Raw genomic sequence first — 14,170 nt, forward strand, 5'->3', positions numbered from 1 at the left:
CCCAGAACACACGGCATCCCTGACGCCACCCCACTTGAATGTACCACACTTCGGAAGATAGGTACCGGCCCCAAGTCAGGGGTTTCAGTGTCCTCAAGCTGGTCGTCAACATTTTCCCCCGAGGACCCAAGGGGCACACTTGAGAGTGCATCCGCATTTCCGTTTTCCCTCCCAGATCGAAACTTAATTCGATAGTTAAACTTAGCAAGGCGAGCGACCCACCGCTGCTCCAAAGCTCCCAGCTTTGCGTTTTCTAGGTGAGCCAGAGGGTTATTATCAGTCATGACCAGCACCTCAGCTCCCGTTAAATACTCGGCAAAGCGTTCCGTCATCGCCTACACCAGGGCCAGTAGCTCTAGGTGAAACGAACTGTAGTTAGCTGGGTTGCGTTCAGTGTCTCTTAAAGACCTGCTGCCATAGGCGATTACTCGCTCCTGACCATCCTGCACTTGTGCTAGTACCACCCCCAGCCCATGCAGACTGCCATCGGTATATAACAGGAAAGGGGAATCGAACCGGGCATACGCTGACGACGGAGTACTCATTAGGGCGGCCTTCACCTCCTCAAATGCCTTTCGCTGCTGGGGTCCCCATGGGATGGGGCGATTTTGGGGGCCTTGTGCCGTCCCTCTTAAGAGCTCATTCAGGGGACTCACTACTTGTGAAAACTTAGGTACAAATCACCGATAGTACCCCGCTAAACCTAAGAAGGCCCCAACCTCTCACAGGGTACGGGGGTGGCCACTCCTGCACAACCATGACCTTACTGGTCGCGGGCAGAACCCCGTCCGGAGTCACCACGTGACCTAGATACTCAATCTGACTCTGTAACAGTTGGCACTTCTTTGGTTTTATTTTTAGGCCATAACAACTGAGCCGCCGAAGAACTTGACGTAACTTCTCAAGATGGTCTTCAAATGAGGCCCCGAACACCTCAATGTCATCTAGGTATATCAGGACTGATTCAAAATTCAGATCGCCTAAGCAATGTTCCATCGGGCGCTGAAAAGTTCCCGGGGCGTTAGTGAGCCCGAAGGGCGTCCGGTTGAATTCAAAGAGCCCCATTGGTAGGACAAACGCCATCTTGGCTCGATCTTTTTCAGCCATTGGTACCTGCCAATAGCCACTTGCTAAATATAACTTCGAGAAATATTTGGCCTGACCCAATGCTGACAGAGACTCTTCTATGCGAGGTAATGGATATGCGTCCCTCACCATGTGAGCATTCAATTTGCGATAGTCCACACAAAACCGAAGGGTCCCATCCTTCTTCCGCACCAAGACCACAGGGGCCGCCCAGGGGCTCTGGCTTTCTCGGATCACTTGGTTGTCAAGCATACTGGCCACAATGCGCTTCACCTCTTGATAGAGTGTTGGGGGGATTTGACGATAACGTTCCCTAATAGGAGGAGTATCCCCTGTGGGAATCTCATGCTCAATCGTCCGAGAATAACCGAAATCCTACGCATGTCGCGAAAAGGTCTCTTGATGTTCCCACAAGACCTTCTCCAGCTGCTCCAATTGCACGGGGGTCAGTTTCTCCCAATCCACTCCCATCTGGTCCATGATCACACGACCATTCCATTCTTCGGTAGGAGATTCGGTCTGGCCTACTTCGACCGCGAATGTCCAGGAAGACTGTTCATCTGGGTGAAGTTCAAACACTGTCTTATCAGGCACCTTCCCTGCAGGCACGAACAATTCAGCCAGAATGGTCCCAGCAGGAATTGTAACAGCCTCATCTAAAACGTTGATACATCTGACTGGCACCCGTCCATTCTTCACAATCGCCAGAGACAGGGCCACATGCGCCTTGGCGAACGAGGACTTCTCTGGGGCTGGCTCGATGAGTACTTCAAGCCCATTTAGTCTCTGCGCAGCCCCCATCGGTAGCATTAAGAGTTCTTCATGCCGGGGTGCTAGCGAGATCGTGGTCCGCGATGGCACTCGGACAAGGCCCACCCGACCCCCAGGGACCGCACTCTTCAGGAGATCGAAACTCAGCACTAGACGGTGTAACATTCTCTGGGTGGGTCGATGGTGGGTAGCACGTGCCCAGTATCGGGGTCCCTCACTGGCATACATCTGATGATTTAAATCTCGCAGAACGTTCATTCCGAGCGTCACCTCCATCCCTCTTCTGGGAGGGTGGTCCACCAGCACTATCCCTTTCTGACTCAGCTCTTGACCAAACATTTTCAGTTGCATCCACACGATCCCCTTCACCGTCAGTTGGCCATTGTTAGCGGCTGTAAGCCTTATCACTCGGCCGTCCTCGGGAAACACGAGTTGACTGAAGTGCCTTTTGTACACCTCTAAGGGCATTATGGTACATTCGGATCCTGTGTCGACCAAGCATCTCATCTTCCGCCCTTCAAACTCTGCTTCCAGCACTGGACTGCATGCGAACAAATCTTGTTCTTCCCGTCGAGGGCTTTGTGGGGGGTGGGCCGCTGCTGCTCGCCCTCTCATAGCAGCGGCTGGGAGTTTAACGCCGGCGAAGGAGGCTCCGAGGCTGCACACATCCGGCAGTACCGGGAGATGTGTCCCTGACGCCCACACCTCCAGCAGGTGACTGCTCCTCGTGGACGAGAACTTGGATCATTCGAGGGGGGCCACCTTGCAGACTGTGGAACCACCATTCCAGAGGACGGGGCGGATGGCCCTTCCGTAGGAGTAGGGACCGGCCCAGCTCTGAGTTTAGACATATCCAGCTTTAGCTCCTTCAGTTCGGCACGCAGAACCTGTACAACGTTTACCAGTCCGCCCCCTCCTGAAACTGGCGCCAGACCTCCTTCCCGCTGTGCACTGTCCACTGCCCCCTCGGCCACCAGAGTAGACTCCTCCTCCCTCTCCACCGCGGCCCGATAAATCTGCCAGAAGGATAATTCCGGGGTAGCTCGGGACATCTCCATCAGTTTGTCTCGAAGAATTCTATTGGCTAACCCCGTTATGAATTGATCCCGGAGTAAGCGGTCTACCTCTCGGAATGCCCCCATGGCCCCTGGGTCTAGTCACTGCACCTCATTCAACATTTCCTGTAAAGTGTTCGAGTACTGCATCAAAGTCTCACATTCCCTTTGGGGCCGATTTAAAAACAAGGAACGAAGCTGGGCCACACGATCCCGGCCTCCTGAACTCCCCTCTAACAGCTCCAAGATTTTCTCTAACGTGCTCCTCTCTGACTCTGGACGTACCATCACCATCCGCCTAGCGTCGCCCTCTAGTGTATTTAATGCCAACTCTGCCCGTAATGCGGGGGCCAGATTACACATCCGCAGCACACTCCGAACCCTCTCAGCCCAATTCTGCAACGGCATGTTACGCCCGTCGTATTTCGGCATGTGCTGGAGTAAAGCTCCTCCCGGCACATATCCTCCCACAGTCGTCACGTCTGCCAGGGGTTCCGCTACCAGCGGGGGGGCTGCTGGTGCTGAAGAGTCATTTCTTCCCTCGCCTCCGTCCATGACAAGCACTGGATCCTGCCGACTACGCCAAAAATGTAATGACCGGAGGTCCGAGAGAGATCCAGTGAGTCACAATCTGAGACAGAGACAGAAATAAACAACACTTTCTTTACTAAAACAGGGATTAGACTAAAATTCAGTATTGAATGAATCAGTCTCAGGTTCTGCCTGGGACACTGTCTCTACTAAATACACACAATCAGCAAAAGCTGAAATCAATGTGCCAATCTCAAGGTTTCCAGCTTATGTGAATTATTCTAGGGATCTGGAACAATTTTTCAAAAACACAGTGTCGGTCTAGTGAGGGCAGTATATGGGGACCCCCTGAGATGGCACACTGAATACAATCCTACCACTATAACAATAGTAATGCATGAAACTATACCAATTGCTCTTATACCCTTATTATCAGGATACCTGGGTATCTTAAAGTTATGGTACTGTTAACCTCAGATGCAGCCTATCACAGGCCTGTAAATCGCGGTGGCTGCAGCTAGTCCCGGAAAACTTTGGCGCCAAAACAAAAACAAAGTTCACAAAAACAGCAAAAATTCCTTTTCTTGTCGGCCGATGCCGAGCCCACACGCCGGGGACTTTAGTCCTATAGCCTCAGATTAAGGTCTGGGAAGATCTCTTCACAAAGTCTTGTCAATATCCTCTCAGTGGAAAGGGCACCAGAAACCTTCTTTCCTCCCGAAGTCTCTCACTCTTATCCAGTACACCAGCCACGTGCTTCGTCACAGAAATGGATTCCTAAGTCTCTTCCTTTATCACTCGACACATGACTCCTTCAGCACAAAGTCTCTAATCCACTTATCATGGACTTCCACAAAACTCCACAGAGCCACACAGCTTTCCCAGCTCAGCACTTGTTCTTAAACAGAGAAAGGGGTAAACAAACTCCACAGGGAAGAGTGTAAAGACAGCGTCTTGTTGCAGCTCCTTCTCACAGACTTCCTGTCTAGACTGTCACACATCAGACACTCTTAGAACACACACAGTTTCTTGCACTGCCCCTCCTCTGAGCTCAGCCAGGCAAAAGTCACAGGGTCCTAGTGCTCTTCTGCTGTTATCACATTTCACACTCTCACATTATTTCTCCCAGGAAGTCTTCTAAAGCTGCTTTCACTTGAAATGTGGCCTTTTAGGCTCGTGGAGGCCGAAGCTTTTCATAACCTCATGCCAGCAGCGGCCAGGTGCCATACTCGGTCCCCAGCCACCACTATTTCTCCCGGTATCGTCTCCGCCTTCCACAAGCATGGGTCCCACAACATTACCCGTGCCCTCCCCAGTGCACTTATTGGGAAGGACCGCCTAACCACAAACATGTGGACAGGTGAATGTGGCCTGGGACGGTACGGAGCAGCTCCACAGCTTTTTTTGCTGAGTTGTATTTCACCACAGCCATATTCTTTAGCTTGGTGAAAGGACTTGGGAAACCATATCTACCCAGCTGTAATTTCTACCAGGAAGTCCTCTAAAGCTGCTTTCACTTGAAATGTGGCCTTTCAGGCTTGTGGAGGCGGAAGCTTTTCATAACCTCATGCCGGCGGCAGCCGGGTGTCCATACTCGGTCCTCAGCCTCCACTATTTCTCCCGGTATCATCTCCGCCTTCCACAAGCACGGGTCTCACAACATTACCCGTGCTCTTCCCAGTGCACTTACTGGGAAGGACCGTCTAACCACAAACACGTGGACAGGTGAATGTGGCCAGGGACTGTACAGAGCCAGTCCACAGCTTTTTTTGCTGAGTTGTATTTCACCACAGCCATATTCTTTAGCTTGGTGAAACGACTTGGGAAACCATATCTACCCAGCTGTCATTTCTCCCAGGAAGTCCTCTAAAGCTGCTTTCACTTGAAATGTGGCCTTTTAGGCTCGTGGAGGCGGAAGCTTTTCATAACCTCATGCCAGCAGCGGCGGCCGAGTGTCCATACTCGGTCCCCAGCCGCCACTATTTCTCCCGGTATCGTCTCCGCCTTCCACAACCACGGGTCTCACAACATTACCCGTGCCCTCCCCAGTGCACTTACTGTGAAGGACCGCCTAACCACAATCACGTGGTCAATTGAATGTGGCCAGGGACGGTACGGAGCCATTCCACAGCTTTTTTTGCTGGGTTGTATTTCACCACTGCCATATTCTTTACCTCGGTGAAAGGACTGGCATAGAGAGAAACCGTATCTACTCTGGGTGTCATTTCTCCCAGGAAGTCCTCTAATGCAGCTTGTTGCAGAAGCAAGGGCAGCCCGGCCAACATCAACTTGCACTTGTCGGTGGTGCTTTGACACACAAACATCTTTCTTTGCACATTTAATTTCATGACTACAGAGTTGGGTAATTGCCTGATCTGCAATGCGGTTTGAGAAATAACATGCATAAGCACATCTGATCCACATTAAAAAAGCAGCCATAGAGTGTCCGGGAACCTTCTCCCACACTTTTCTTAGCCAGGGCTGCTTCTCGGCAGGGTTGGACGGACTCACCAGAAAACCGGAGACTCCTCCGGTGGGCCCTGGCTTCTCCTTCAGGAGAATTCATAGTGCCGAGGTGAGGCCATGATGATGATAGAGGCCACCATCTGCTTAGTTTTCTGTTACATGGAATGCAAGCGCAAGTATGCAGCCAGACACCCACCCACCCACAGGCCGCAATACTAAACTACCAGATTTCTGGGCAGCTGCTTGCACTTTAAATGTGGCCTTTTAGGCTTGTGGAGACGGAAGCTTTTCACAATCTCATGCCTCATGCCCCGTGTCCATATCGGTCCCAGCCGTCACTATTTCTCCCGGTGTTGACTCCACCTTCTACAAGCGCGGGTCCCTGAACATTACTGCTGGTACTTTTTTGTGGGAATTTGCTTGCCTCCTACCAGCCTGGAATATTTCCAGTAAACTATGGTACGACGCCATGGTATTAGCACTGCCCCCAGTACCAGTAGCAAAGCCATCCCCAATTTCCTTCTCAGGAATTTTATTTGGTAGACTGAGTGGCTGCCCAAATACATTAGTCTCTCACAAAGGAGCTGAAGATAAAGTGGCCGTAGGTGCAAGTTTCTCCAGCCTGTTAGATATTAGAGGGTGAACGGCAGCACATTGAATCAGTGGTTAGCATTGAAGCCTTGCCGCGCTGGGATCCTGGGTTCAAATCCCAGCAAGGACAACATCTGCAAGGACTTTGTATGCTCTCCCTGTGTTTGCGTGGGTTTCAACCTCAGTAAAAAGGCAGCCATAACTGCTTCTTGGCAGGGTTGGACGGTCCCACCAGAGAATCCTCTGATGTGCCCTAGCTTCTACATCAGGAGAGTTCATGATAGCACTAACTTTGTAGCTGCTGTTTTTCAATGTGAAACAGCTTCTCAGTGGGAGTTGTATTTCACTACAGCCATATTCTTTAGCTCGGTGAAAGGACTGGCATAGAGGGAAACCGAATCTACTCCGCCTGTCATTTCTCCATCACCAGGCTCCGCCCATTGTCACACACGACCATGCCTGGCTGTATGTTCAGCGGTGAGAGCCACAGATCAGGCTGCTGTGTTACAGCTTTCAACAACTCTGCAGCGCTGGGCGGTTTGTCACCTAAGCATTAAGCATGTTATCTTCAGCACAACCTGTTGCCGCTTGTGGTCATTTCAGAGATGGAGGAGGAGGTACAGGAGCTGAACAATGTGATTACATTGAGGTTGCATTGGCAACTCTGTTTTTTATACTAAAGAAAGATCCTACTGTGTTTTTTTTTTTACGTTATTTTTTAAGACAAACGCATTCAACGGGAAATATCATTTTAACATTTTACAACCTTATCTGGCAATGTGGTGTGTGACACATCATCAGACACATCCTGTTTCATTTATGATGGAGGGCCTCTGAAAGTCACAAAGCCTATTTTTATAGGGCCATCAGGTGGCCCTTACTATTCTTCAAAGGCCAACAGTCGGCCCTCGCTATTGTTAGAGAGCCATCAGCCGGCTATGCTTTGCTGTCCCCACTATTATACTATACTATTATTGCGTATGCAGTAACTGCAAGGGGTGCCAACAATTCGGATGCAACCCAATAGTAGTGTTGAGCCACCCCTGTACTGTTCGAGTTCGGTTCGGTTCGTCGAACTGTTCGTCGACACCTTCGAACACCGTTAAAACCAATGGCAGGCAAACAAAAACACATAGAAACACATAGAAAGCACCTTCAAAGGAGTCCAAAAGCTGACAAACTGCTCAGAAGACATAACTAACACATGGAAAAGTGACAAGTACATATAGTCATGCGAAAAGAAAAGAGGTGGAGGAGTAAAAGGAGGGGGAGACACAGATATAGGCATGTCATGCCCTTCTAAAATTCAAAAAGTGAGAAGCAGACACGGCCAGTCCGTTCCAGCCCGTGCCACCTCCGTGTCGCCGGGTTTGTGCCAGAGCCGCGGTGGACCCTGACTGCCAGCCCCCCTCTCCCAATACTGGTGACTGTCCGCTGGTGGGTCGAGCGAGCCCCCCTGTGGTGGAGGCAGCTCTAAGCTTTTTAATTGAAATTGTCTCTCTAATTTGAATGAATACACTTTAAATCCTTTTACAAGGATCTATTGAAGGGCAAGTCTCATGCCAGCAGCCGCGTAATTCCAGCTCCAGTAGCGTCCACTAAAGCTGCTGCAGTTAAAAAGCTTTTATAAGGATCGAGCTCGGCTGTCCACCTGATGCTCTTCACTGAGTATCCCGTGGTCCCGAAGCATTTCCTTTGAAAAAATTAAGTGTCCAAACTACAGGTAGTGTAGCTTGCTTAACAGCCGGGATAATCCGCTGACTAGCAGACACTGCTACTAGGCACAAAGTATTTCCTGGGCTAAATGCAGTTAAAAATTTGTAGTTAGATACTCTCGTTGGATGCTGAGAAAGCATTCCATAGAGTCTCCTGGCACGCCATATATTATTCTCTTAAAAAGCTTGGGGTAGGGGTCTAGGGGACCCTTTTATAGCCAAAATCACGGCCCTGTATCGCAATACGTCACATAGGCTGAAGATAAATGGAACTGTAGCACCCCGAGGGCTCGGTAGCTACAGAGGTATTGCACCTCACCCAGAGGTGTGATATCTCACTCTCAGGTAAGGATGGAGTGTGGATCAGGACCCGACACCTTCATGCATTACACCACATTGCCGTGGGGCAGGGCGACCAATATGCCCCTGAGATGGGCACGACAGTCCTTTTGCCTGGCTAGAGTTGGGGGAGGGAACACTGAGGAAGGGGAACCCTGTAGCGCAGGAGCAGGGAGGAAGCAGTTCCTGGGTGCATTGAGAAGGGAGTATAAAAGGTGGGCACCATCTTAGTTCAGTGCAGAGAAGTCTGAGCAGAAGTGACAGGGAGCAGGGGCTCTGCATGAGCTCTGCTCCGGAAGCGGGCCTAGTAACAGAGGCCCAGGCCTGGAAGAGGGAGAAGGAAGGAAGAGGAGCGGAGAAGGCTCCAGGAACGAGGAACGAAGGGATCCCAGGGGTGTGGACGGGCGAGTCGCCACCGCGCGCCCGAATCCACCTGCGTGGAGGGGTCAGGCCAAAGGGGGAGACCGGTCCCCGAAACTAGTGGAGGCGGGAACTGACCCTCAGCTAGAAACCGGAGGCTGTGACATTTTATGTGGCGCAGCCCCTCGCTACACCCGCTAGGAGGGCAGCACATAGGGTAAGGGAAACAGGCGCCAAGTTTACCAAGAGGAGGCCCGAGGCAGCCGGACAGAAGGGTTGGTAAGAAAGGCCAGACAAAGGACACACAAAGGGGGTCCTGTGAAGCGCTCCAAAGTTATCTGGGAGTTGTCTGAGCCCCTCACCTGGTGAGCACAGTACAACGTGGGCAGCCGTTACCTGCAGAAGTGGTCTGGATAATAAGAACTGTGAGTAAAGGCCCTGGACTGCATCACTGACTCCGTGTCGTTACTGCTGCTGCCCTGCACCATCACCCCCATCCTCCGCATACACTGCCCTGAGGCTATACTCCTCCCGTGGGGAGTTATGCTACGCTCTGCTGCACCCACAACACCAGCCTCAGCGGTCTGCCCTGCAGCGGCGGTTCACTCTGACCGCAATCCACGGGTGGCGTAGTCGGACATTTAAACATCAAAACCACATAAATAGTTCCGCCACTGGTTTGACCGCCCTGAGCCACGGAACCGGGTCGCCGCCACGGAGACTACAACCACCAGCATCCACCAAAAAGGGTCCGGCTCCGGATGTCCCAAGGCCCAGGGGGCGCGTCAGAACATTTTCATCACCTTTCATAATCACCAATGGGACAAGGCAGGGATGTCCTCTGTCCCCTCTCTTATACATCCTAGTGACGGAGCACCTGCTCTCATCAATTCGCCATAACCCCAATATTAGGTGGATTGAGGTGGGAGGCACCGAGTACAAGTGCTCTCTATTTGCTGATGATGTCCTAGTATATATCACTCAATCACATATATCCATCCCTGCTGTTATGGCTGAAATAGATCACTTTGTTACATGGTCAAATTTTAAAATCAATACAGCGAAGTCTGAGGCCCTCAATGTCTCCCTCCCCAAATCCATACAGGATTCCATCCAGTCCAACTTTCCCTTTGCCTGGCCCTCACAGGGTATCAAATTCTTAGGAATTCCTATTCATAGAGACCTCTCCCATCTATGTTATCTTAATTTTGGGCCCTTTATTGAACAACTCCATACAGACCACGGTTGGCAAGCTAGAACTGTAAGATTCACTACGTGAACCACTGGTGTTTTGTGGAAAAGCACATGTACACTGTGTTCCAAATTATTATGCAAAAAGTGTTTAGGAGTGATAAGGGAAGAATTTGTTTGTTTGTCAGTTAAACTCATTGATGGTGATGTGTGTCAGGGCTCTTTATATCACTGTAAGCAATTGCAGACACCTGTGCTAATTAGTTTGGCAGGTGTGTCCAATGAACGGCAAGACTACTTAAGAAGGCTGTCCCACATTATTAAGCAGCCTACATTTTCTGCCAAAATGGGAAAGAAAAAGGATGTGTCGGCTGCTGAGAAGCAACAAATTGTGGAGTGTTTAGGTCAAGGCATGACTACAATCAACATTGTGCGATGATCAGGATGAAGTGTCTTGGCAATCAAGAAGTATGTAGCTGATTCACAATACACACGTGTGCGTGCTGATAAGGGCAAATTGAGGACTCTTTCCTACAGGCAATTACGTCAGGTTAAAAGAGCAGCGGCAAAAAAGCCTTGTCATAGGAGCAGACAAGTTTTTGAAGCTGCTGGTGCCTCCAACGTCCCCCGAACAACAAGATGCAGGGTCCTTCAGAGGTTTGCAGCTGTGCATACGCCATCCTGTCGACCTCCTCTATCCACTGCACACAAGCAGAAACGGCTCCAGTGGGCCAAACAATACATGAAGACTGACTTCAAAACTGTTTTGTTCACGGATGAGTGCCGTGCAACGCTCGATGGTCCAGATGGATGGAGTGGAGGATGGCTGGTTGATGGACACCCCACGCAAACACGGCTACAGCGCCAACAAGGAGGAGGTGGAGTAATGTTTTGGACTGGAATCATGGGGAGAGAGATTGTCGGCCCCATTAGGATCCCTGAAGGGGTAAAGATGAACTCCATAATGTATGTGGAGTTTCTCAAACAGCACTTTCTGCCATGGTTCAAGAAGAAGAACCGTGTATTCCACAGCAACATCATTTTCATGCATGATAATGCACCGTCTCATGCTGCACATAACACATCTGCATCTCTGGCTGATATGGGCATAAAAGGGGACAAACTTATGGTGTGACCCCCATGCTCCCCTGACCTCTACCCCATTCAGAACCTCTGGAGCATCATCAAAAGGAGTGTCTATGATGGCGGGAGGCAGTTCACATCTAAGCAACAGCTCTGGGAGGGTATTCTGTCCTCATGCAAAACAATTGAAGCAGAAACCATCCAAAACCTGACAAATTCAATGGATGAGAGAGTTCAGAAGCTCCTTTCGAACAAGGGGTCCTATGTGCAAATGTAACATAACCTAGAATAAAGTTTTGAGTTGAAAACTGTTTGATTTCAGTTTGTAATAACCTGCTAATGCTTATAATTTCAAAAATGACCATTTTTTTGGTCTTTATTAAAATGAAAAGTTTGATCAAAGAGTGTGGGGGATCTAAGAGTGTGGCAACCCAGTAGTCAGGATTACTTCGAATTCTGACAATCTGAGGGTCATGTTGCAGGTAGTGCAGCAAGAAGGCACTTACGTGTCCTGCGCATCTCGGAGCCCCAAAATTATTTTCCAGGCTAGATGCAGCTAAAAATTATTATTAATTTTAAATCTGGTGGAGCTTAGTATAGATGGCCTAATAGAATCAGTACTGCACACTGCTACACAGCCCAAATTATTTTCCAGCCAAGATACAGATAAACATGATTAGTAATTTGAAAGCTTAAAACGGTTGGTGAGGTGATTTTAACCAATCATCAAGCTTTTACTCTCCCCAGGATGACACAGGGGTAGAAAAGTCGTTTCGGATCCATGATTTGTTCATCTTTATGAACGTGAGTCAGTCTACATTATCAGTGGAGAGCCGCGTGCGCTTATCTGTCAGCACACCACCAGCAGCGCTGAACACACGTTCAGACAGAACGCTGGCTGCGGGGCATGACAAGATCTCCAAGGCGTAAGTGGCTAGCTCCGGCCATTTATCCAGATTGGAAGCCCAAAAAGAGCAAGGGTCCAGTGACACAGTCATGGCTTCAATGTTTACTTGGAGATACTCCTGTACCATCGTCTCTAGGCGCTGACTATGTGTCAGACTTCTTGTCTCCTGTGGCCTTGCAAAGGATGGGCTAAAAAAGTGGTGAAATGATTCCGCAAAATTGATGTTACCAGCCGATACTGTGTTTCTGTTACAGTTTGAGTGCTGAACACTCGACGGTCCCACGGTTGGCAAGTTGGAACTGTGAGATTCACTACGTGCACCACTGGTGTTTTGTGGAAAAGCACATGTAAGATTCTGCAACAGTCTCTGCTGATACTCCTGCATGCGTGCATCCCTTTCTATGGCAGGAATAATTTCTGCAAATTTACTTTTGTACCGGGGATCTAACAGTGTGGCAACCCAGTAGTCAGGATTATTTCTAATTCTCACAATTCGAGGGTCATGTTGCAGGTAGTGCAGCAAGAAGGCACTCATGTGTCTTGCGCATCCAGGAGCACCAAGTCCCTGTTGTGTTGGTGGCGAGGGAACAATCATGCTTCCTTCCTCTGTCCTCTCCCCCGAACCTCGCAAAACAGAAATGTGATCAAGGTCTCCCTCATCTGATGAGTCTTCCATCAGTTCGTCCTCCACTTCTTCCTGGGCTCCTGCACCTTCCTCACTAGTTTGGCTGCTACCATGCGCCCTGGTAAAACCATCTCACCCACCCTCACATGCCTGCCGCCTTGTGCTGCCGACCGTCTGGACCTTGCAGATGTTAGCCCTTCCGCATACAACTCCTCCTCCTCTACTTCCTCCACCTCCTCTTGTGCCACCACCTGACTCCGAATTCTGTTTAACATGTGCTCCAGCATGTAAATCACCGGAATAGTCATGCTGATAATGGCATCGTCAGCACTAAACATCTTCGTCGCCATTTCAAAACTGTGCAGAAGGGTGCATAGGTCCCTGATCTGAGACCACTCCTCCAGCGTGATTTGCCCCACCTCTGGATCTCGTTGGCCCAGGCTATACGTCAGAACGTATTGCACCAGGGCTTGTCGGTGCTGCCACATTCGTTGCAACATGTGCAGAGTTGAATTCCACCGGGTAGGCACATCACATTTTAGCTGGTGAAGTGGCAGGCCCAACAACTTCTGTAGAGATGTAAGTCGCTGAGCTGCGGGATGCGAACGGCGGAAGTGAGCACACAGCGACCGTGCCCTCTGCAGAAGGCCATCTAGTCCGGGATAGTGGGCTAAAAATTGCTGGACAACCAGGTTCAACACGTGAGCCATACAAGGCATGTGTGTGACATTGCCCCGGCGAAGGGCCGCACCCAGGTTTGCAGCATTGTCGCACACGGCCTTCTCTGGTTTCAGGTCCAGTGGAGACAACCATTCATGAAATTGGTTCTCCAGAGCTGACCACAGCTCCTCAGCTGTGTGACTCACATTTCCCAGACATTTCAAAGTAAAAACCGCCTGATGACGTCGTTGAGCCCTACTGCCAGCATAGTAAGGAGGTGTGCAGGATCCCTTCTGCGCAGTTAGAAAGCTTGTGGCATGACCAGACAGGCTTTGGGTGCAGGTGGAGGACCGAGAGGAGGTTGAGGAGGCAGAAGCAGTGAAGGAACTTTGAGATAAAGAGGATTGAAGCACAACTCGTGGGGACGGCAAGACTTGGACAGCAGCCCCTTGTCCTCCTGTCACCATCGTTACCCAGTGCCCAGTCAGCGACATGTAACGCCCCTGTCCATGCCTACTCGTCCAAGTGTCAGTGGTGAAATGCACCCTGTCACACACAGAGTTTCTCAAAGAAGCGGTGATGTTGTGTGCGACATGCTGGTGGAGCGCAGGCACACCTTTCTTTGAGAAGTAGTGCCGACTGGGCATCTGGTACTGGGGTACTGCGACGGACATAAGGTCTCGAAAATCCTCTGTGTCCACCAGGCGGAAAGGCAGCATTTCTGTAGCCAAGAGCTTGCAGATGGTGAAATTCAACCTCTTAGCTTTCTCATGGCTAGGAGGAAATGGTC

This window comes from Phyllobates terribilis, unplaced genomic scaffold, assembly GCF_046119375.1.
Source record: "Phyllobates terribilis strain yellow unplaced genomic scaffold, ASM4611937v1 Scaffold_1__5_contigs__length_1240528914, whole genome shotgun sequence".
In the NCBI taxonomy this organism is placed as follows: domain Eukaryota; kingdom Metazoa; phylum Chordata; class Amphibia; order Anura; family Dendrobatidae; genus Phyllobates; species Phyllobates terribilis.